The 23,193-nt window shown below is 48.4% G+C and overlaps 2 long non-coding RNA genes across 5 annotated transcripts in view; both read right to left on the bottom strand.

Moving 5' to 3' along the window:
• Nucleotides 1–1,760: 1,760 nt before the first annotated feature.
• On the bottom strand, nt 1,761–10,539 carry LOC135981802 (uncharacterized). Of its 3 annotated transcripts, XR_010598964.1 has the most exons (5): nt 10,096–10,539; nt 8,812–8,925; nt 3,975–4,385; nt 3,737–3,841; nt 1,761–3,370 (listed from the first exon to the last, which is right to left on the bottom strand). It is a non-coding gene; the product is annotated as an uncharacterized LOC135981802 (long non-coding RNA). The 3 variants fall into 3 exon arrangements; XR_010598963.1 differs by lacking the exon at nt 10,096–10,539 and having other exon boundaries at nt 8,812–9,179; XR_010598965.1 differs by lacking the exons at nt 3,737–3,841; nt 10,096–10,539 and having other exon boundaries at nt 1,762–3,370; nt 8,812–9,179.
• A 1,375-nt stretch (nt 10,540–11,914) lies between these two features.
• The window catches only part of LOC122172536 (uncharacterized), a 68,802-nt gene continuing 57,523 nt past the window's right edge, over nt 11,915–23,193 (bottom strand). For both annotated transcript variants that reach the window (XR_010598962.1, XR_010598961.1), the window contains exons 4-5: nt 14,530–14,589; nt 11,915–13,686 (exon numbers count right to left, since the gene is read on the bottom strand). This is a non-coding gene — a long non-coding RNA (uncharacterized LOC122172536). The remainder of the gene's footprint in view (nt 13,687–14,529; nt 14,590–23,193) is intronic.

Here is a 23,193-nt window from a genome sequence, read left to right as displayed (position 1 = left end):
AGGGATCGAGACCTCTTCAATGTTTTTAATGAAGTAAATACTAATGGGAATTGTGTGATCATGGGAGATTTTAACTTCCCAGATATAGACTGGAGGACAAGTGCTAGTAATATAATAGGGCTCAGATTTTCCTAGATGTGATAGCTGATGGATTCCTTCACCAAGTAGTTGCTGAACCAACAAGAGGGGATGCCATTTTAGATTTGGTTTTGGTGAGTAGTGAGGATCTCTTAGAAGAAATGGTTGTAGGGGACAGCCTTCATTTGAGCGATCGTGAGCTAATTCAGTTTAAACTAAATGGAAGGGTAAACAAAAATAGATCTGTGACTAGGGTTTTTTTTTTCAAAAGGGCTAACTTTAAAAAATTAAGGAAATTAGTTAGGGAAGTGGATTGGACTGAAGGACTTGTGGAACAGATGGATCAGACTGAACAAGTTCCAAACCTCTCGGAGGCTCTTACCTTCTAAACAGGGACGTCAGTTTTCTAGTAAAATCAGGAAAAAGAAAGGAGAAAACTCAAAAGAGGTTCCTCCTGGCGCTCACGTACGTGACCCCTAATACTCTCTCAGTCCTCAAAGAGAGACCTCGAGAAGGAGACTTGCTGAAGGAAAGCTACAGGGGACTCAGAGGTTTCCCTGGTCCTGCGCCCCTGTCCTGCCTGGCTGATGTCAGCATCTCTCTGTGAGGTCACCACCTTTGACCAATAGGCGGAGGTCCTGCAAAAGGCCTTTGTGATGTCACTGTCACACCCACCCATCCCCTGCAGTGCTAATGTCCTGCCACAGGCCAGACCCTTTGGAGGTTTGAGCTACTCTCTGGGGATCACCCCACTCAATGAGTGTTCATTCTAGGAAGCAAGCCGGCTAGACAGTAAAACAGCAGAGGCTGCTCCCAATGCTACACTCGGTTTCTCAGAAATGAGTAGAATTTATGGGCAGAAGAGACAGTTAGAGCACCTAATCTGATCCCCTACATATCACAGGCCTTTCTGCACCATATGGGGCAGGCAGAGCTCTGCCTGGGCGCAGGGGGAATGGGATGGGGGTAGATCAAGGAAAGAGGGGAGGGGAATGGGTGTGAGGGAAAGAGCTCCTGTCCCAGATGAAGGAATTTGGGGGCAGAGGAAAGGACCCTGCTCCACAGAGAGGGGAGAGGGTTTCTGTGAGTGCCAGGGGGCTCCATTTCCCCTTCCACTAGCTCCCCATTTACAGAGAGCCAGAGCAGTACCTGCAGCAGAGAGCGGGAGTTGCTGGTGTCCTGGGAGGCACAGGCCCTGCAGCTCCTCGGGCACCTGGCGCAAGTGCCGCATGATACGGAGCTGGCGCATCACATTGGCCGTGACGTCCTCCTGCTGCAAGGGAATGAGAACCTGTCTGAGACTCAGACGCCTCGGAGGAATCAGGGGGGATTAACGGCCCCTGGAACCAGCAGCATTTCCACCCAGCCTCTGCCCACCTCTGAGGGATGGATTTCCCCTCCTGACCCCCAGGATGGAGTCTTGTTGTCCTTCCTAGTGACCTCCAGTGGCAACCCCCTTCCTTGTACGGGGAGCTCCTGCCACTTCCCCCTCAGTGCCCCTGACAGCTGTTCCACCTCCAATCCACAGCTCAAGTTCTCAGACCCCTCTCCTCCAGCCCCATGCAGGTTGGGTAGGGAGGGGACTGTAGCGGGGGGGGGCAGGAGGGATTCTGGCAGCAGTGAAGTGGGATGTGGGGAGGTTGAGACCTTTCCCCAAGTCACCCAGCCAGTAATGCTGAAGCCGCAGGATGGCAGCCCTGGTGAATGGGACGGATCGGCAGCCCCTGCTGACTAGGGTTACCATACGTCCGTTTTTTTCCCGGACATGTCCTGCTTTTCGGCAATCAAACCCCCGTCCGGGGGGAATTGCCGAAAAGCCAAACATGTCCGGGAAAATGCTGGCCGGGTACTTCCTCTCCCGCGGCTGCTCTGCTCCGCTCCTCCCCTCTCAGACTTTAAGAGCCGAGCTGCCCGAGCCAGCGCTACTTGCTTCGGGCAGCACCCCCCCCTTCCTCCAGACCCCGAGCCGCCGGCCAGGCACTTCCCTTCCCGGGCTCCAGCTGAGCTGCTCCGCTCCTCCCCTCTCAGACTTTAAGAGCCGAGCTGCACGAGCCAGCGCTACCGGGTGGGCGCTTCCCCTCCCGTGCTCCAGCTGCGCTGGGGAAGTGCCGGCCGGGGGCGCAGGGTCTGGGGGCTGCATGGCAAACCGTGAAGCCGGTAGCGCTGTGGCAGCCCTCTCCCCATGGCTGGGAGTGGGAGGGAGGAGGGGGCGGAGTTAGGGCGGGGAAGGAGCGGAGTTGGGGCGGGGCTAGGGGTGGGAAAATGGGCGGGGCCAGGGCCCGTGGAGGGTCCTCTTTTTTTATTTATTAGACATGGTAACCCTACTGCTGACTGAATCCTCCTGTTCTCTCCAGAACGGGTCCAGCCTTGCCAGCAGCAGGGCAAGCGTCCCCTGCCCATGTGCCTCAGCCCTGCCTGGTCAGACGCCATCACCCATCAGTCCTTGGCCTCCCAGGCTGCCAGTGATGGGAGCAACTCTGGGTGGTGGCTCGGGTGACACAGACACCAGACCACTAGGAATTGGGTGCGGCCCTGTGGGACAGGAGAGTCTCGCAGAGGGCACTTGGGGGACTCTCCTGCCCTTCCCAAGAGCGATAGCACCCTGTCCTAAGAACATAAGTCTGGGATGAGGCAAAGCTTGTCATTAATTAGCCTGGCTAAAGAGCTGGCTGGAGCTGCTCCGGGGACAAGCTGGCTCGCTCCTGCTCATGGAGGTGAATTCATCTCCCTTCCCAGGAGCACCTGCTTTCCCTTTCATTCCCCACCAGGCTTCTTGTGCCAGGCCAGCGAATGGCCACAGGATGGGAATGAGGCCTGGGCCGCGCCCCAATCTCCTGAGTCTAATGCAGCTGCTCACCTTGTCCCCCATCAGCTGCTGGGTTTCCCCCAGGAGGGAGTAGGTGACAGGGAGAGAGACACACACACACACATTTGTCCTTCTGGTTGCAGGGCTTGTGTCCTTCCAATCCCATTGGTGGCTGCACAGTGGGCAGAGTCCTCGCTGCGTACCCGGCACAACAGAATTGCAGGGCGTGGTGTGGAACACAGAAAGAGATAGAGAGACTCATCCTCCAGCCGGGGTCAATCTGAGAGAAATTGGCTGGGGTCCCAGTCTCACTCTTCTAGCGGGTGCCATTTCCCAGCTGGGTTCCTTACTCCTCTGGTGCAGCAGCAGCTGGTAGAGCCGGTAAACCCCCTCCCTGGCCTGCCGGCTGATGTCCTTGGCTGGGTCACTGACGGACAGAGCTAGCTGTGCCATGTGGTGACCCATCCTGGGGAATTCCGCTGAGTTCTAATGGACAGGAGAGGGAGAGGGGACTCCATCAGCATTTTCCTGTCAGCTCCCAGTCCCCCCCGGGCCAGGACTCTCCTTCCCCTCAGCCCCTCTGCAGGGCCCTCCATGAGGATTTGCTTCCCCAGCTGCTCCAGGATGACAGGGAGGCATGAACCTGGAGCACAGTCCCCTTAAAAGCCCAGAGTCACCACTTAACTAGGACAAGAAGAACTTGACTCAAGCCAGGCTCACTCTCTGCTCTGACTCTGCCTCCCCAAGAGGAACACTCCTAACCCACAGCCCCTGCAGCAGCAGATCCTACAGCCCGTCGGAGCCAGATCACCTACGCCTGGAGTCAGGAAGCTGGGGTCAGAGGTCACTTACGTCAAACTCAGGGAGGGTGATGGTGAATCTGAGCAGGGCAGTGCTGCTCTTAACGGCCCTGGCTCTCTCTCGCGGCACCGTGGACACGATCTAGTAGTTAATGTGCTGTGGGGAAAGGAGGCATTGCACTGACTGCCCTGACCAAGGATGCCCACTTGGGGCCCGGCTAGGAGGACAGACTGGAAAATGGATCTAAGAGTGAAGGTAAAATTGTCCCCACCTCTCTCATTGGGCTCACCTCCAAGATGTACTGGAGCCTGTCGGTGTCTGGGGACTCTGCCAGCAGGTTCCCCAGCATGGCATCCAGGAGGTCTGGCAAGACCCTAGGCAGATCCTGAAAGCAAGGGAGAGCCATGGGTCAGAGTTAGGGAAAGTGGGGCTACACCTGCCACAGGATGGGAAGTGGGGTCTCTGGGAAACACTGGTGAGACCCCCAAACACATATCCTGGCCTCTCTCATTCACATCCCACTGCAGGCAATTAGCAAGGACTCATGGCAGGATGACAGCTGGCTCTTCAATCCATGACTTTAGCATGATCTACCTGCACTTGGGTGGTGTCCTTCTCCATGCCCAGGGTGAAGACGGCGTGCAGGGCAGCTCGGAGGAGGTGGGTCTCCAGCTCTGGCTCCACGGCAGGTGTCATAGTGCTGGCAAGAGAGAGGAGCCGGTATTAGACTGTGCAGTGCGGGGATGGGACTGGCACCAACACGCAGGTGAAACTGCAGGGAAATAGGCACAGGCTGGCGAGAATGGAAACTGAGGCACCGAGCCAGGGAATGACAAGGCCAAGGTTTCTCAGACAGACAGTGGCAGGGCAGGAATAGCCCCTGTTCCCTGGACCCTGCTGCCCCTCCTGTATCTGATCCTGGGAGTGAGCCTCTCCCCAAAGCCGTTGCAATGTTACTGGAGTGAAAAGAACAGCCCAGCCAGGAGAGAGTGACCCTTCCCCGCACCTCTGCCAGAGGAGCCACCCTTGGGCGGTGACCTGGGAGTGGGAGGGGCAGTGACTCCCAGCCCTGCGCCTGAGTTTCCTATTGACCTGTGGGACTTTGGGTAAGTTGCTCCCCGCTCTAGGCTCTGTCCCCAGCAGTCAAATGGGGATTTCATACTTTCCCACTATTGGAAAGTGCTGGGAGAATCCCCCAGCAAAAGCTGCTCTGACAGTGCTAAGCAGCATCTGACCATTAGAGGTCGGAGCGCACTGCCCAGGAGAAGGAGTGTTTGGTTCTGGGCTGTTGGAGTACGGGCTTGCAACCATCTGTGCACACATATTATACTAATTGCATCTAGACCACATCTCCCTAGTTTGTTTGTGAGAATGTCCTTATTAACACCAAGATGGATCACATCTACTGTTTACTTCACTAGGCCCGTAACCCTGCCAAAGAAGGAGCTAGGATTGGTTTGGAATGATTTGTTCTTGACAAGTCCATGCTCACTAGTCCTAAGAACCCAAATTGTCCTGTAGGTGCTGACAAACTGATGTTTAATAAGGGGTTCCAGTATCTTTCCAGGTATGTTAATGGATGGGAAGATGTTCTTTTTCAGGGATCTCTGACGAGAACTGGGGCACAGCACTTAGTTTGTTGAGGCCATAAAATGGAGACAGGCACCTCTTCTCTTCTCCCAGCACCCCAGATACCTAAAAGGGTGGGACTCACATCCCTCAATGGGCTTAAAAAAGACAATGGTTACAATGTGGCCCAACCATTTCTGGTTTCTGCAGACTAGATGTTTTAGCAAAGTTTAGAATTCCTTGGTGCTCAACACTGTGAAACTCCCCTTTCTCCTTCACAAAGGGCTTTAACGCCCCTTATCTCACCCAGGCTCTCGACTGCCCAAAGTTGGAGAATTGTCCCCTGTTCCCACTGCAGAGCACCCCCCACGACACACACACAGAGTCCTCCTGGTGGTGGGAGGGGAACAGAGGAAAGGACAGAAGACTTAAGAGATGAAGAGAAAGGAGGAAGGGATGGAGGAAAAGGTCAAACAAAAAGAACAAACCCTAATGTCCCCAGTGATTCTAAGGGACAAAATCCCAGGTGAGGAATAAAATTCGACCACCTTAAGCTAGTGTTTTCCATGCCTAGAATTCAGCTGGCGCCAGATGCATCAGACTGAACAGGTTCCAAACCTCTCGGAGGCTCTTACCTTCTAAACAGGGACGTCTGTTTTCTAGTAAAATCAGGAAAAAGAAAAGAGAAAACTCAAAAGAGGTTCCTCCTGGCGCTCATGTACATGAACCTAAATACTCTCTCAGTCCTCAAAGAGAGACCTCGAGAAGGAGACTTGCTGAAGCAAAGCTACAGGGGACTCTGAGGTTTCCCTGGCCCTGCGCCCCTGTCCTGCCTGGCTGATGTCAGCATCTCTCTGTGAGATCACCACCTCCCCAGCACCTTTGACCAATAGGCTGAGGTCCTGCAAAAGGCCTTTGTGATGTCACTGCCATACCCACTCCTCCCCTGCAGTGTTAATGTCCTGCCACAGGGCAGACACTTTGGAGGTTTGAGCTACACAAAGAGGAGATACTTAGATCTCAAAAATTAGATAAGATGTTTCAGTCTGAGCTAAGTAGGTGCTGCTTTTAACAATTGCAACATAATAAAATACAAATAAAATAGACTATTTCAGCCATTCTATTATGTCCTAATCTGATCTGAGTAAACAGGATAGGACACCTCATCTTATGCACTGCTCCTAGTGACACTCTCCAATAGATCCCCATTCTCCACCTGCCGGGAGGTAAATAGGGCGGATTGTTATCCCTACTTGAAAGAGGGAGAAGCTGAGGCTGAGAAAGGAGAATTGACTTGTCTTAGGTCACACAGCCAGTCCGTGGCAGAGTTGGGAATAGGACCCAAGAGCCCTGATTTTCAAACTAACCATCGGATCTTGAATTTCAGACATTGAATGACCTGAATAAAGTGCTCTCAAGTGAGTTCCAGACCAGCAAGAGTTCATAGTAATTATTCAGCAAGTATTTTAGGAGAACTGGAATGTTAGAGAAAATAATGAACTGCAGAGACGCAGCAAAATTTGTCGAACATATGACTGGTTATGACTATTTACTTGGTCTTAAAAGAAAACAACAGGGACCTGAGTCTCCTCCCTGTCAATAACCCCCTGCTCAGCCAATCAGGGTAGAGACCGAGGGGCGGGAGGATGAGGGTTCTCACCAGAGAGCCCAAAGGATGGCCCAGGTCACCGCTGGGGATCACTGTCTGAGCACTATTTCAGCCCCACATTTTTCGGTGGACCTCCCACAATGGGAGTTGTAGAGCAACCCCCATGACACACACACACCCCTCCTGGTGGTGGGAGGGGAACAGGGAAAGGACAAAAGAAGTAAGAGATGAAAAGAAAGGAGGGAGGGATAGAGGAAAAGGTAAAAGAAAAAGGACAAACCTTAATGTCCCCAGAGATTCTAAGGGACAAAATCCCAGGTGGGGAATAAAATTTGGCCACCTTAAGCTAGTGTTTTCCATGCCTAAAATTCAGCTGGAGCCAGATGCAGCAGACTGAACAGGTTCCAAACCTCTCGGAGGCTCTTACCTTCTAAACAGGGACGTCAGATTTCTAATGAAATCAGGAAAAAGAAAGGAGAAAACTCAAAAGAGGTTCCTCCTGGTGCTCACATACAGGAACCCAAATACTCTCTCAGACCTCAAAGAGAGATCTCGAGAGGAGACTTGCTGAAGCAAAGCCACAGGGGTCTCTGAGGTTTCCTTGGCCCTGCGCCCCTGTCCTGCCTGGCTGATGTCAGCATCCCTCTGTGAGGTCACCACCTCCCCTGCACCTTTGGCCAATAGGCCGAGGTCCTGCAAAAGGCCTTTGTGATGTCACTGCCACACCCACCCCTCCCCTGCAGTGTTAATGTCCTGCCACAGGGCAGACACTTTGGAGGTTTGAGCTACTCTCTGGGGATCACCCCGCTCAATGAGTGTTCATTCTAGGAAGCAAGCCGGCTAGACAGTAAAACATCACAAGCTGCTCCCAATGCTACACTCGGTTTCTCAGAAATGAGTAGACTTTATGGCCAGAAGAGACAGTTAGAGCATCTAATCTGACCCCCTGCATATCACAGGCCTCCTGTCTATCACAATAGCTACTTTTGGGGCAAACACATTCCGGAAAGGCATCTAGTCTTTATTAATGACATCAAGAGATGGAGAATCCACCACTTTCCTTGGTAGCTTCTTCCTGTGTTCAATCATCCTCGCTGTTGAATATTTGTGCCTTATTTGTCATAGGAATTTGTCTCTTTTCACCTTCCAGCCATTGGGTTTTGTTCTGCCTTTCTCTGCTAGACTAGAGAGCCCTTTAATCCCCAGTATTTTCTCTCCATTAAGGCACATCAACACTTCAATGAAGTCCCCTTCAATCTTCTTTTGATAAGCTAAACAGGTTGAGCTCTTTCAATAGCTCACTAGAAGGCATTTTTCTCCAGCCCTCAGAACATTTGGTGGCTCTTTGCTGCCCCAGCTCCAATTTCTAGGACCATCTTTTTCAAAGGAGGACACCAACACTGGAGGCAGTATTCCAATAGCAGTCTCACTGCTGCTGTGTCACCTCCCTATCCTACTCACGGCTCTGCTCCTTCGTCTAATGATGGCTTTAGCCCTGTTCACCACAGCATCACACTGGGAGCTCATGTTGAGTGGCTTCTCCACTCTGGCCCCTAAATCCTTTTCAGAGTCACTGCTTTCCTGGATACACGTCCCCATTCTGGAGGTGTGGCCGGCGTGCCTTGTTGCCACGCATAGGACCTTGCATTGGGCTCTGCTCAAACTTGTTTTCTTTGAATGGGTCCAGCTGGCCGAATGAGCCAGATCGCTCTGTATCACTGCCCTCTCCCCATCAGGAATTACCACTCTGCCTGTATTTTGTCACCCCCCAATCTTATCCGCAGTGATTGTATGTTTTCTCCCAATTCATTGATAACAATTATTTTAAAAAATTAGTCCTTGAGAGCTTCTTCAGACCCTTAGTACCCAGGACCTGCTCCCCACATCACAGTGAGAAATGCTGTCCAGCCCTGCTGGTACATAGGGGATAAGCACAGAACAAACGTACCTTTAGGAGCTGTGTTGTCCATAGGCTCTGAACAACATGTGGGGGTCAGCAGATTACAAACGCACGACAGACCTGTAGTGTAGACAGGTCCCAACTGTGTCTCGGTTTCCCACCCTGTAAAATGGGGAGAACAAACAAAACCTTGATTAGCTCCATTTGATAGCTGGGGAAACCGAGGCACCCAGCGGTGCAGAGACTCGCTCATGGTCCCAAAGCCAGGAATAGAAAACAGTAGATCTGATAGCCAGGCCTGGGACCTAACCCTGGTTTTCCTGGCCTTGCTGCTCTAAGTTTAGTCACAGCCTCCATGTCTTTTCCCCCGTGTCCCTTAACCCCACGTCACTGCAGAAGAGAGATTTTCTGGTAGCCAGCTGGCTCTCCTGCATGTGGATGTTGTTCCAAAAGACATGCTCTGGCTCAGTCCCATGCTATGGTTGGCTGAAGGAACCACTTGGTCACATTCTAGGCCCTGAGTTATACAGGAGGGGCGACTAGATGCACATAATGGTCCTTTCTGACCTGAACCTCTATCAATCGCTACATTTTCTGCTGCTAGGAAGAGAACTCTGGACCTATTTTCTCTCATTCACTTTCAGTCGGAATAATTTCAATCCAGGCCAAAGGATTTCCTCTTCCATTGTGTCTTCAGCACCTTTGCGAGCAACCAGTTACTGTTACCCACAGGTTTCCAGTTTCAACCTGTCCCAGGGTGAGATGGCCAGGAAAGGGGTTGGAGCTCAACTGCACCTGGCCCAGGTGATGCAGCTCCCTAGGGTGAAGGGAATAAGTGTGGGGGTCACGTGACAAGACGCAGCCTGTGATTAGGACCCAGGCCTGCTGAGAGATAGAAGGGCAGCCTGTGCTCAGCCAGGAGAGAGACCCCAAGGGAAGCAGGCATGGGAGGGGCTTGGAGAGTCCTTTAAAGGTCAGGGACAAGCTGGGAAGGGGCCAGGTTGAGCACTAAGGACCAGGCCCTAGGAGGGAAAGACAGGGCAGTTTAGGAGATGGGGCAGATAGTCCAGTTGGTTTCGGCTCCCAGGACCAGACACCCAGAGGTGAAGGTGATTGTCGGGGCTTCTGTCCTTCTTCCCCAGTGTAGATTTGATAGTGGAGAAGACTGATGCTGTAAGGGGGAAGTGAGTTACCCCAAGGTCACCCAGTGAGTTTATATCACGAATGCATACTCGGAAGGATCCAATAGAAACATGGATTTTCCAGTCTCTTCTTTCTAGGAGTCCCCAGGGCTAAGGTAAAACCCCTGCTGCCCCTCCCCATTCTGCTCACCTCCAAGATGTGCTGGAGTTTGTCTGTGCTGGGGGGTGCTGTCAGCAGGATCGAGAGCTCGTCATCCATGTTCTCGGCGCAGGCCTTGCTCAGAGCCTGCCAGCGGAGGGAGACCAGGGGTCAGGAGCCTGCATTAGCACCCGTGTGCCATTGATCAGGAGCTGGCTGAGGTAAGTGCCGCCTGGCTGGAGCTCGCACCCAGAAACCCTGCCCCAGGTTGGAACCCCCTCCCACACCCAAATTCCCTCCCAGACCTCACACCCGGCACCCCAACCCCCTGCCCCAGGTCGGAATCCCCTCCTGTACCCTAATCCCTCCCAGACCCCACACCCCCACCCGTAGGGTTACCATACGTCCGGATTTTCCCGGACATGTCCGGCTTTTGGGGGCTCAAATCCCCGTCCGGGGGGAAATCCCCAAAAGCTGGGCATGTCCGGGAAAATCGGGAGGTCAGCCGGCCGGCGGGGAGCCGGGTCGGCCGGGCCCGCGGGGAGCCGGGTCGGCCGGGCCGGCGGGGAGCCGGGCCGGCGGGGAGCCGGGTCGGCCCGGCCCGCGGGGAGCCGGGTCGGCCGGGCCCGCGGGGAGCCGGGCCGGCGGGGAGCCGGGTCCGCCGGGCCCGCGGGGAGCCGGGTCCGCCGGGCCCGCGGGGAGCCGGGCCCGCGGGGGGCCGGGAGCCGGGGGGGTGCGCCGGGCCGCCGGGGGCCGGCAGTGCTGGGCGGGCCGGGGGTGGTCGGCCGGGGCTGGCACCCCAGGGCCCGAGCTGACCCAGGCTGGAAACGCCGGGGGGCCTCCTCCCCCCACAGCCCCCTTACCTGCTTCAGGCTTCCCGCGAATCAAATATTCGCGGGAAGCAGGGGAGGGGGCGGAGACTTTGGGGAGGGGGAGGGGTTGGGCGGGGCTGGGGGCGGGGCCGTGGAGTGTCCTCCATTTGGAGGCACAAAATATGGTAACCCTATTCTAAAGAAGCAACTTTGCTGGCAGTTTGTAAGTAGCAGGCTCTTATGCCTGATGGGGCCAGTGAATATCAGGAGATACAATCCCATACACAGATGCTGGAGACTTGCATTTGGGAGTGACCTCAGACACCTGCTTCCAGCTCTAGTGGACATCAGCTGTGTTTTTCAGGATTGCTGAAGGGAAGTGGTTTAGCATATTGAGCTGGACACTTAGGGTCAAATTTTCAAAGCGCCTCAGAGCCAGGCATCCAGGGTCTCAACACCTACCGTTGCGGCCAGATTTTCCAGAGATCAGCTTCCATTTAGGCAGCTAAATAAACACCAGATTTTCAGAAGTGCTCAACACCCAGCTGTTCTCACTGTGATGCTGACACCCAGATTAGCTTCAATGTGCTCAGCTCTTTTGACAATCTGGCCAGTTCTTTTAGTGCCTAAATGGAAGCTGAGCAGTTTTGAAGATCTGGTCAGTACGCAGGGGTGTTGTCACCCCCAGCCATGTATTCCAACCTGTTGGCTAGAAGAAAGAGACAGAGGTGTGGCTGAAAAGTAAATGATAATGGTTCTTTCAAATGCTATTGCAATAGTGTGTGTCAGCATTTCTTATTAAAAATATATTTTTTCTAAACACTTAATCAGTCAGTCTCTCTCTCCCCCTTGCTCTCTTTCCCTCTCCCCCTTCATTTTGCATTGTTATTGCAATGGGGTTTTTTTGCTTGTTTTTGTTTTTATTGTGTGTGGAGTTGATTGGGGAATTAAGCCTGTAATTGCATTGCTAACAAGTATTTCTTAGATACATTTATTTTTCCTTGGGGAAAGGGACTGTTAGGGAAAGAATATACATGTTTTGGCTGCAAAAGAGATAATTATGACATTTGGTAGATAAGTTATTACCTGGATCTTGTTTTAATTGTTTTCTTCTTCCAATAAAATACGGAAACTTTATTGCATTATTTCTTTTATTACCACTTGCAGAATACATTTTGTTCTCATGCTACTTAAATTTGTAAGTACATTTGGGTAGTGAAGATATATTTTACACTAGATGTTGAGAGCCAGCTTGTTAAAGACACAGGGAGCTGTGCATTATTTCTCACTGGTGCAAAACTAATTGGCTTTTCCCAGCCATTGCACAAATATTTATTTTCCATTTTATCATCCTTATAGTTGCAATTTGAATTAGGAAAGGACACGGCAACCTGGCAAAAGCCTACACAGGTGGCATTGTACTTTAAGGCTTCTCAGCAACCAGGGTTCCTCAAGCCAGTCAGGCTGCTGTTGATGTTTAAACTGTGTCCATTTCACACTTGTCCATACCATTCACACTATCCATTTTCCAAAGCATGTTTCTATTCACATTAAACTTGTAAACTTCCCTTTTCAGTAACACCTAATGCCTAGGGCCCAAGACTGCTCTTGGTTAAAACCAGTGTAAGTTGAGGAGTATCTCCATTGAAATCAATGACATTTGCTATAGCATAACAGAGCAGAATTCAGCTCCTAATACATATACTTGAATGGCCCAAGATTCACTGGGGAAGTTAGAGCCAGATTATGACTGGCCGGAAGCAAAACTAAAGGAGCCAGCCTAAATTGCGCTGGGGCTCAGAGAGACTACTCCATGCTAGCTTTAGGCATTGGTGGTTTCACCCTCCTCAGGGTGGCTACCTTCACTTGCCTCTTCCTCTAATGATTTCATCAGCAAATGCTATAAAATTCCAACAAAACAGCTACAAGCTAAAGTGAGTGAGGCAGTGGTCCCATAGCAATAACAGCATAAGTTTACACAATGAAAGACTATAATGCATCTGCACCAGGGGGCAGAGTCGTGCCTAAAGAGGCAACTTTAACCTCGGCCTTTTCTGATTTTTGAGTGCTTCACTTTCCAAAATTAACATGCTTTTACCAGTTTTTTCTCAAAGGGAATTTCTTAGATTTTTCAAAAAGGAAACATAATAGACAAAATAAATTTCATTCTGTGGAACTATTTGCCAGACAGCACTAGAACGCTCTGCCCTACATGAAATGCACATACTGGTCCTGATCCAGCGCTCACTGACCTCCATGTGTTCCAGATTGACTCCAATGAGCTTTGGGTCAGGCTGTCATAGAAGCAGAGCCTTGCGTCACTGAGTGCACACTTTGTGCACTGAATGAGACAGGCGCCCTCTCAATATAGTCCCTTAAAGATTGCCTGTGCATGTCTTCACATATGCACCTCACTAATCTTTTGTTCCTAGTTATGTTCTGGCCCTATCCTGACGGCAGGCAGAGTAAGACTATGATGTCATTCTCATCAGTGTTATGGGAAGACATGCTACAGCAGATGGGGGTGTTGTATTGTTGTATTGTGCCCTGGTCAGGTTTTCTGATGATCCTCTTGATAAAGTTGGGAATTAGTCCTGCTTTGAGCAGGGGGTTGGACTAGATGACCTCCTGAGGTCCCTTCCAACCCTGATACTTTATGATTTTATGATTGGGGGAGACCCTTAGCCATAGGCCAGCAGCCAAACAGGCTGGGTTTCGGCTTACTATTCTAACCTATCATCTGGGAATGTCATTACCCCTGAAAGATCATCGCTTCATCGGGAAGTCTTGCTAGCAGTGGGAGAGGTGGTCTCAGGCAGGGTGGAGAGCACTGAAAAACAAGAGCAGAATTTTAAACTTGCTCCAAGATTCAATAGGTAACCGTGCAATGATGGCAGAACTGAAATAATGTGCTTGTTCTGTACCAGATGGAATTTTGATGACTATGGATTCACCTCCAGGTGTAGGGTATTTTAATAATCAAAGCTTGGAAGTCATGGATACAGCATTGCCAACCCCAAGCATTCAATAATCATGATATTTGTTTAAAATCAGGAAGTTTTATAAAATACATTTTTGGTTTCTTTTTGGTTTCTGGTTTCTAAACCTTTCACAGAGCGCTTGGGTCACATTCACAAGCTTTTCTCTGCAACCATGAGGGCTAGAAATGTAGAGGAAGCGTGTTTAAATGAAAGCTGAGGGTCTCACATGTTCAGATGACTTCAGGAGCTGGGGCTTTATGAAAACCACCAAATATCATGAGAATTGGCAACACATGCATGCACTGATGTAGCTAGGTCTGCATTCCATAGGATGGGCGGCAATCTCCTAGCCAGACAAAGGAACAGTGGTGAATTTTGCTGCTGCTATTGGGTGTCTATCATCAAGGAGCAGTCCAGGAGGACACCTCCATGATATGTTGCACACTACAAGTAATAGGCCTAGATCACCCTGCCTTTCTTGCTGCTGCTGTGGCTGGTTCTGGAGGCCCATGGTAGATAGTGAGATTCCTTGGTACCCTGCCAGCATGAAAGAAATGGTGCACTGTAAACTGGAGCTATCCGGTTGTGACAATAGTTAATGAATTCTAGTTTGGAGAGGCCACCACACACACACAGTACAAGTTCTAATTTTAATGGCGTTTTCCACATGCATATAAGTTATAGATGCCTACCATATGCCTGTTTCCTGCTTGCATTCTCTGGGCACCCTTTACATTGTGCATATACAGCATCTGGAAAATAAACGAAGAATTAAATAATGGGTCTCTCATGGCTGGGGCATAGTAAAAATCATACAGTGAGTTTTTGTAACTTTTTAATACAATAAAGTTAAAAGAGACTGAATTCTGGTCTTACAATACAATCTTTTAAGATTGGTCCCAAGTCAGCAACAAACAATTCATAATCCTTTATTATAGCATTGTCATGATGACTGTAATCAAGTCCCTCAGCTATCTGATGATACCATGGATAGTATGAAACTGGTAAATACTGATATTTTTCTATTTAATATGACATTTGAAGAGTCTATTAAAAGTCTGTTGATAAATTTGGCACCAGCTTCCTGTTTTCAATGTATTAAGGTTCTGGACTTATCGTTATAGCATTATCATTTGAGCTGATCTAGTAAAATAAGAGTTAGTGTCTCTATAGCAAGGGTTTGTGGCCTCCCTCTGATATTGACAGGGAGGCACCACCGCCAGCCCCCTGGTGGGTGAAACCAGGAAGGCCAGGCCTGCCACATGGGAAGCGGAAGGGTGGGACAGGAAGTACAAAAGGAAGGCTGTGCAGCTTAGTTGGGCTGGAGCTGCCAAGGGAGACAGATGTCCCCACCTGCTGCTGGAATGGGAACCCAAAGAGGACCTCTGCTGCACCGAGGACTCACCAGACCTACAAGAGCTGCCAGACACCCCAGACACCGAGGAGCTGCTGGGACTGTCACTGGGGGTGTACCCCAGGGAGATGTACCCCAGGATCCAGGTACACCATGAGGGGAGGGAGGAAGTAGCCCAGGGACAAATGATTCTAGTCCGGCTGCATTGCTGCCTGAATCCAGGTCATCATGTTGCGGCTGGATTCCCCGCTGACACAATGGTGGAACCCTCTGCCCCCGTCAGGGCCCTGGGCCTTACCCTCTGCTGCCAGCCCCACCCCTGAGGTGGCAGCCTCCCCACGGTTGCCTGATTTTATGGGAGATTAATAATATTGTTTAGATAATATGGGTTATAGGCTCGCCAATTAATCTGATAAAAGAATTTGCAGAGACCCTTGGGATGTATGACAAGGAAACTTACACTGAGAAGAAAAGGCAGCTCTAAGCCTTTTATTGAGATAAATAGAATAGTAATGGAGTAGTAATCAAATAATCAACCAATTACAAAAGCAATTATATTGTTCTAGCAGTACATGTAGTATTATATGCTATAAAAGATTCTCCATTAATATACTTGCACCCTTCCTTGATAAGCGACAAAGGACTAGCATTGCCTCTGGCATGTCAAGTGAGTTTGATGGTCAAGGTTCTTCAAGTCTTGAGTGGGAGGTGAAGAACTTAGAAGAAGCTAGAGCTAAAAGCTATAGAAAGACTGGTTTCAGAGTAGCAGCCGTGTTGTCTTCATCATCTGGACCCATGGAAAAGAAGCCCTTGAGGAATTCCACCATGATTTCAATAATTTCCATCCCACCATCAACCTCAGCCTAGATCAATCCACACAAGCGGTCCATTTCCTGGACACTACTGTGCTAATGAGCGATGGTCACATAAATACCACCCTATACCGGAAACCTACTGACCGCTACACTTACCTACATGCCTCCAGCTTCCATCCGGGACACACCACACGATCCATTGTCTACAGCCAAGCTCTAAGATATAACCGCATTTGCTCCAATCCCTCAGATAGAAACAAGCACCTACAAGATCTCTATCAAGCATTCTTAAAACTACAATACCCACCTGCTGAAGTGAAAAAACAGATTGACAGAGCCAGACGAGTACCCAGAAGCCACCTCCTACAAGACAGGCCCAACAAAGAAAATAACAGAACACCACTGGCTGTCACCTTCAGCCCCCAACTAAAACCTCTCCAGCGCATCATCAGAGAACTACAACCTATCCTGAAAGATGATCCTTTACTCTCACAGATCTTGGGAGACAGACCTGTCCTCGCTTACAGACAACCCCCCAACCTAAAGCAAATACTCACCAGCAACCACACATCACTGAACAAAAACACTGACCGAGGAACCTATCCTTGTAACAAAGCCCGATGCCAACTGTCCACATATCTATTCAAGTGACATCATCATAGGACCTAACCACATCAGCCATACCATCAGGGGCTCGTTCACCTGCACATCTACCAATGTGATATATGCCATCATGTGCCAGCAATGCCCCTCTGCCATGTACATTGGCCAAACCGGACAGTCTCTCCGCAAAAGAATTAATGGACACAAATCTGACATCAGGAATCATAATGCTCAAAAACCAGTGGGAGAACACTTTAACCTGTCTGGCCATTCAATGACAGACCTGCGGGTGGCTATCTTACAACAGAAAAACTTCAAAAACAGACTCCAATGAGAGACTGCTGAGCTGGAATTGATATTCAAACTAGATACAATCAACTCAGGATTGAATAAGGACTGGGAATGGCTGAGCCATTACAAACATTGAATCTATCTCCCCTTGTAAGTATTCTCACAATTCTTATCAAACTGTCTGTACTGGGCTATCTTGATTATCACTTCAAAAGTTTTTTTCTCTTACTTAATTGGCCTCTCAGAGTTGGTAAGACAACTCCCACCTGTTCATGCTCTCTGTATGTGTGTATATATATCTCCTCAATATATGTTTCACTCTATATGCATCCGAAGAAGTGGGCTGTAGTCCACGAAAGCTTATGCTCTAATAAATTTGTTAGTCTCTAAGGTGCCACAAGTCCTCCTGTTCTTTTTATAGAAAGACTAGAAATGCTAACTTAGAATTTACTTAAAACTAACAATTAAGAGCTAACAATGACGAACTAACAATAAACAAGCTGATCCTGCCCAACATGGTGGGTTGCCCTATGATAGGGTCTGAGCTCTAAGTGCCCTTCTTCCATGTCCAAACTTAACTTCCTCACTCACAAAATGTTAGGGTACACTTACTCTATAGGCTGCCATGGTCATGCATATTAATGACATATTCGTAACTATTAGAAACCATCAGCTCATCCTCACTTCTGTTATTTCTGTCCTAACCGGTTATTTCCATTTTCTTTGTGGTGTACCTGTTAAGTCTGAAAAAGGCCATGAACTTGGGTGGTCTTACCTACCAACTTGCTTTAACCTGCCCACTTATCTATTGAAATTCACAAACATATATACACTGTATGTTTTAGCTCATCGCAACCTATCTAAGATAAAGGTCTCAAACAGATATATGTTAACTTGCCTTAGCTTAACATACTGGATGTTGCTTGTAGGTTCTTTGCATTATAGCTAAAATATTCTAATACAAACTGATAAACCTATTATAATAACAAACCTATAATGTAACAAACGATTAAACTCATAAGAAAAGATCTATATGGAAGCAAGCAAGCAAACTAGCTCTATAGGCTACACCACCTAAGGCCAGGAGGCCTGTGTTGCTCTACAGTCTGCCAGAGCTAGTACATTAGACTCTTTACTGCTTGGCCCTGCCACAGGGCCAGAGCCCCCTAGACTATTTGGCACCCCACCCTACCTGAGAGCCTGGGCCCGTAGACAAATTACTGCTCTGCCCTGCCTGAGGGTCAGAGCCCCCTAGACTGTTGGTGTTCCGCTGCCTGAGGGCTTGGCTCCTAAACTATTTACTGCTCTGCCCTGCTTGAGGGCCAGATCCCTAGACAGTCTGGGGGTTCACCCTGCCTGAGGGCTTGAGCCCAAGAGCCTGATTACTGCCCAGCCCAGCTCAGAGGCCCTGGATGCCAGAGACAGCTAATTTCGACTTAGATATTGGCATAGAAAGTACGCTTATTAAGTTTGCGGATGATACCAAACTGGGAGGGATTGCAACTACTTTGGAGGACAGGGTCATAATTCAAAATGATCTGGACAAATTGGAGAAATGGTCTGAGTTAAACAGGATGAAGTTTAACAAAGACAAATGCAAAGTGCTCCACTTAGGAAGGAAAAATCAATTTCACACATACAGAATGGGAAAAGACTGTCTAGGAAGGAGTACGGCAGAAAGGGATCTAGGGGTTATAGTGGACCACAAGCTAAATATGAGTCAACAGTGTGATGCTGTTGCAAAAAAAGCAAACATGATTCTGGGATGCATTAACAGGTGTGTTGTGAGCAAGACACGAGAAGTCATTCTTCCGCTCTACTCTGCTCTGGTTAGGCCTCAGCTGGAGTATTGTGTCCAGTTCTGGGCGCCGCATTTTAAAAAAGATGTGGAGAAATTGGAAAGGGTCCAAAGAAGAGCAACAAGAATGATTAAAGGTCTTGAGAACATGACCTATGAAGGAAGGCTGAAAGAACTGGGTTTGTTTAGTCTGGAGAAGAGAAGACTGAGAGGGGACATGATAGCAGTTTACAGGTATCTAAAAGGGTGTCATGAGGAGGAGGGAGAGAACTTGTTCATCTTAGCCTCTAAGGATAGAACCAGAAACAATGGGTTTAAACTGCAGCAAGGGAGGTCTAGGTTGGACATTAGGAAAAAGTTCCTAACTGTCAGGGTGGTTAAACACTGGAATAAATTGCCTAGGGAGGTTGTGGAATCTCCGTCTCTGGAGATATTTAAGAGTAGGTTAGATAAATGTCTATCAGGGATGGTCTAGACAGTATTTGGTCCTGCCATGCGGGCAGGGGACTGGACTCGATGACCTCTCGAGGTCCCTTCCAGTCCTATAATCTATGATTCTATGATTCTATGATTCCCCCTTTTCAGATTGCCTTTCTAGGAACGGGACAGCAAGGAGGCATGGCCTCCATCCTAGATTGACAGGGAAGGATGGCCACACACTCCTACAGTTTCCATGATAAAAATAACTCCCCACCACACCCAGGAGTTTTCAAATCTAGATTTAAAAAAAGTCATTGCATGCTGACATTGGGCAGAAAGGTCTCAGGGTAGCAACACATGTGTTATTACAATAGTCAGATGCACCCTGCAGCCCAGAGCCTGTGCACCACATCCACTTAAACACTAGAAGTAGGGCTTTAAATGCTGAATGACCCTTAGGCTGGCCTTCCACTTAATGCTGAAGTAGGTGCCAAAGTACAGATTTAAGTGCCTAGCTGGTGAAAAACTTTGGAAATTCCCTCTACCAATTAACCCGCAGCTCCTCTCACAGGCTAAAGGCAGTTGCAAGTAGGGTCCCATGAGACTACTTTTCCTCGGGGAGCCATATTCTGATTGGTATAAGGGAAGGCATGCAGGAAGTAGCCCTCAGCTTTTTCCTCCACATCTATGTATGAAAACATGGGAGAATTTTCAGAACGCCTCCATCCAATTGCCTTCTGAAACCCTACCCTTTGCGCATTTTGGGTGGGAGGTGCATTCCATATATGCCATCACAGAGTTCCCAATCCCCTCTGTGGGGTTTTCCTGCAGAGGGATTTATCTGATGCCAAAGGACATATCTGTAAAAAGTCAAAAGATTCCAATTATTTTTCATGGGAAATTAAAAATAATTAATCATGTCCTGTCATTCTTTTTTAATTTTTTGACATTCATGAAACCCAAACCCAGGAATTGTTTTTTGTTTTCCCAAAAAGCTTTCATTTTCCAGTGTTGGTCAAAAAAATGGAAAATTATAACTAAAATGAAAATTTTCTCTGAAAAGTTTTGTTGTGGTCAAGAAGCCATTTTTCATTGGAAAATCAATGTTTTGATGAAAAAATTGCATCCTGTTCTGATTACATCATCCACCAATGAAATGTAATCACCTCTGGTGTGACAGCTTTGGAACAGCCACAGAAACATTTAGTTTAAGATGGGAACTGAAGCAGTATCAAACTCAGACAGTAGCAATTTTTGGAAAGCAAAATGTTCTTATGTCTAATACGATAGACCATGACAGTGCTTTTAACTTCCACTTTGAATTTCCTAGTCTGCATTGTTCTGCGACACAAAGAATTTATCTTTATTTTTTGTTGTAATAATGTCAGTATGGCTAAGCAGTGCACCATTTCATCCTGTGACATTGCAAATAATAATGGTTCAAGCCTGCTATATTAAAGGGCAGCATATAGTGCATTCTACGGCTAAATCTGCAATTGGAATAGTTGTTGTCCTTTAATATGGCAGTTATATAAGGAACAGCCATAAAATATCGATTTTCCTAACACCAAATTTGCAGTAGTTTTATGTTGTTATAAACTTTTAAGTGCCGTGAGAGATAATTTATATGATCTATATGAGACAGTTAGAAAATTCGGTGATAAAAATGAACTATTGATTTCAGGAGATTCTAATTTAGGTTAGCTCACTTAAAAGCATAATGAACTAAAACACTCTGCAGAGCTCATATTTTGAATGACTTATCAGGGAGTTTAAAAAAAAAGCCAGCCACCTTTGCCAGCAATAACTAACTGTAGTAGTAGCCGAAGTCCCATATTTTTGCTGGGCAGGGCTTTTACAAATAATTCAGGCAAGTATTTAACAACTATTTTTATTTATTATTTGTATTATGGTAGCACCCAGAGATACCAGATAGGATTGGACCCCATTGTAGTGTTCCTAACACAGACACATAATAGAAGAGAGTCTGAAGAGCTCAAGTATCAGAGGGGTAGCCGTGTTAGTCTGAATCTGTAAAAAGCAACAGAGGGTCCTGTGGCACCTTTAAGACTAACAGAAGTATTGGGAGCATACGCTTTTGTGGGTAAGAACCTCACTTCTTCAGATGCAAGTAATGGAAATCTCCAGAGGCAGGTATAAATCAGTATGGAGATTACGAGGTTAGTTCAATCAGGGAGGGTGAGGTGCTCTGCTAGCAGTTGAGGTGTGAACACCAAGGGAGGAGAAACTGTTTCTGTAGTTGGATAGCCATTCACAGTCTTTGTTTAATCCTGATCTGATGGTGTCAAATTTGCAAATGAACTGGAGCTCAGCAGTTTCTCTTTTGGAGTCTGGTCCTGAAGTTTTTTTGCTGTAAGATGGCTACCTTTACATCTGCTATTGTGTGACCAGGGAGGTTGAAGTGTTCTCCTACAGGTTTTTGTATATTGCCATTCCTGATATCTGACTTGTGTCCATTTATCCTCTTGCGTAGTGACTGTCCAGTTTGGCCAATGTACATAGCAGAGGGGCATTGCTGGCATATGATGGCATATATAACATTGGTGGACGTGCAGGTGAATAAGCCGGTGATGTTGTAGCTGATCTGGTTAGGTCCTGTGATGGTGTTGCTGGTGTAGATATGTGGGCAGAGTTGGCATCGAGGTTTGTTGCATGGGTTGGTTCCTGAGTTAGAGTTGTTACGGTGCGGTGCGTGGTTGCTGGTGAGGATATGCTTAAGGTTGGCAGGTTGTCTGTGGGAGAGGACTGGCCTGCCTCCCAAGGTCTGTGAAAGTGAGGGATCATTGTCCAGGATGGGTTGTAGATCACTGATGATGCGTTGGAGAGGTTTAAGCTGAGGACTGTAGGTGATGGCCAGTGGAGTTCTGTTGGTTTCTCTTTTGGGCCTGTCTTGTAGCAGGAAGCTTCTGGGTACACGTCTGGCTCTGTTGATTTGTTTCTTTATTTCCTTGTGTGGGTATCGTAGTTTTGAGAATGCTTGGTGAAGAGCTTGTAGGTGTTGGTCTCTGGCTGAGGGGTTGCAGCAGATGTGATTGTACCTCAGTGCTTGGCTGTAGACGATGGATCGTGTGGTGTGACCGGGGTGGAAGCTGGAGGCATGAAGGTAGGTGTAGCGGTCGGTGGGTTTTCAGTATAGGGTGCTGTTAACTCTATCCAACTACAGAAGCAGTTTCTCCTCCCTTGGTGTTCACACCTCAGCTGCTAGCAGAGCACCTCACCCTCCCTGATTGAACTAACCTCGTTATCTCCATACTGATTTATACTTGCCTCTGGAGATTTCCATTACTTGCATCTGAAGAAGTGAGGTTCTTACCCACAAAAGCTTATGCTCCCAATACTTCTGAAGAGCTCAGAATCAAATTGTAATGGTAGCTTTGAACGATCGTAGTTTGGAATGTTGCATCAAAGATGCATAGTAAAGTTAGAAGACAGAACATTTTTTTTGCCAGTAGCATGCAGTGATAAACATTTACAAACTGAAGGACCCCAAATCTTCCTACTGGTACAAGATGTTTGTCTATAGCTGTGGTTAACTAAGCATGAAGGAATAAATCCTGTCTCCTGTTAGCCCTCGGTGAGCAAGCACAAAAGATAGCAGAACCAGCGGAGTTCTGGTGTGCACAAGTGGAGGCTGGGATCTGAGAGGGAACCAGAGGAGGGCCATGCAACCTCATAGTATCATGGAGCTGTGTTCTGTAGGGACTGCATTTGCACCAGAAGAGCAGAGGTTTTGTGTGGGGAGTAGAGGAGAGGAAGTGGTGTGGTCAATGGATCTGTGACTTCATAGATCCAACCAACTAAATCCTTCTATGCAGATGGCAGCCTACTGCAGCCCTAAGATTTAGAGCAGTTCCACTGATACTTTGCAGCCTGGCATGGAGAATTTCCTCCTTCCCAACTGCCATGGTTCACCCTTTCTCAAAACCCAGGGATAAGGGAGAGAAGCTGGGTAGTTTCTAAGGGAACAGGAGTCAGCTGGGGGAGGGAGTATCTTTGCCACTAGAGAAGCCAGAGGTGAGTCAGAAAGGAGGTAGGCAGACAAACACAAGCAGAG

The sequence above is a fragment of the Chrysemys picta genome, chromosome 2 (genome assembly GCF_011386835.1).
Source record: "Chrysemys picta bellii isolate R12L10 chromosome 2, ASM1138683v2, whole genome shotgun sequence".
NCBI lineage: Eukaryota > Metazoa > Chordata > Testudines > Emydidae > Chrysemys > Chrysemys picta.
The sequence above is the reverse complement of the archived record's forward strand: the minus strand, read 5'-3'. Positions and strand labels throughout refer to the sequence as shown.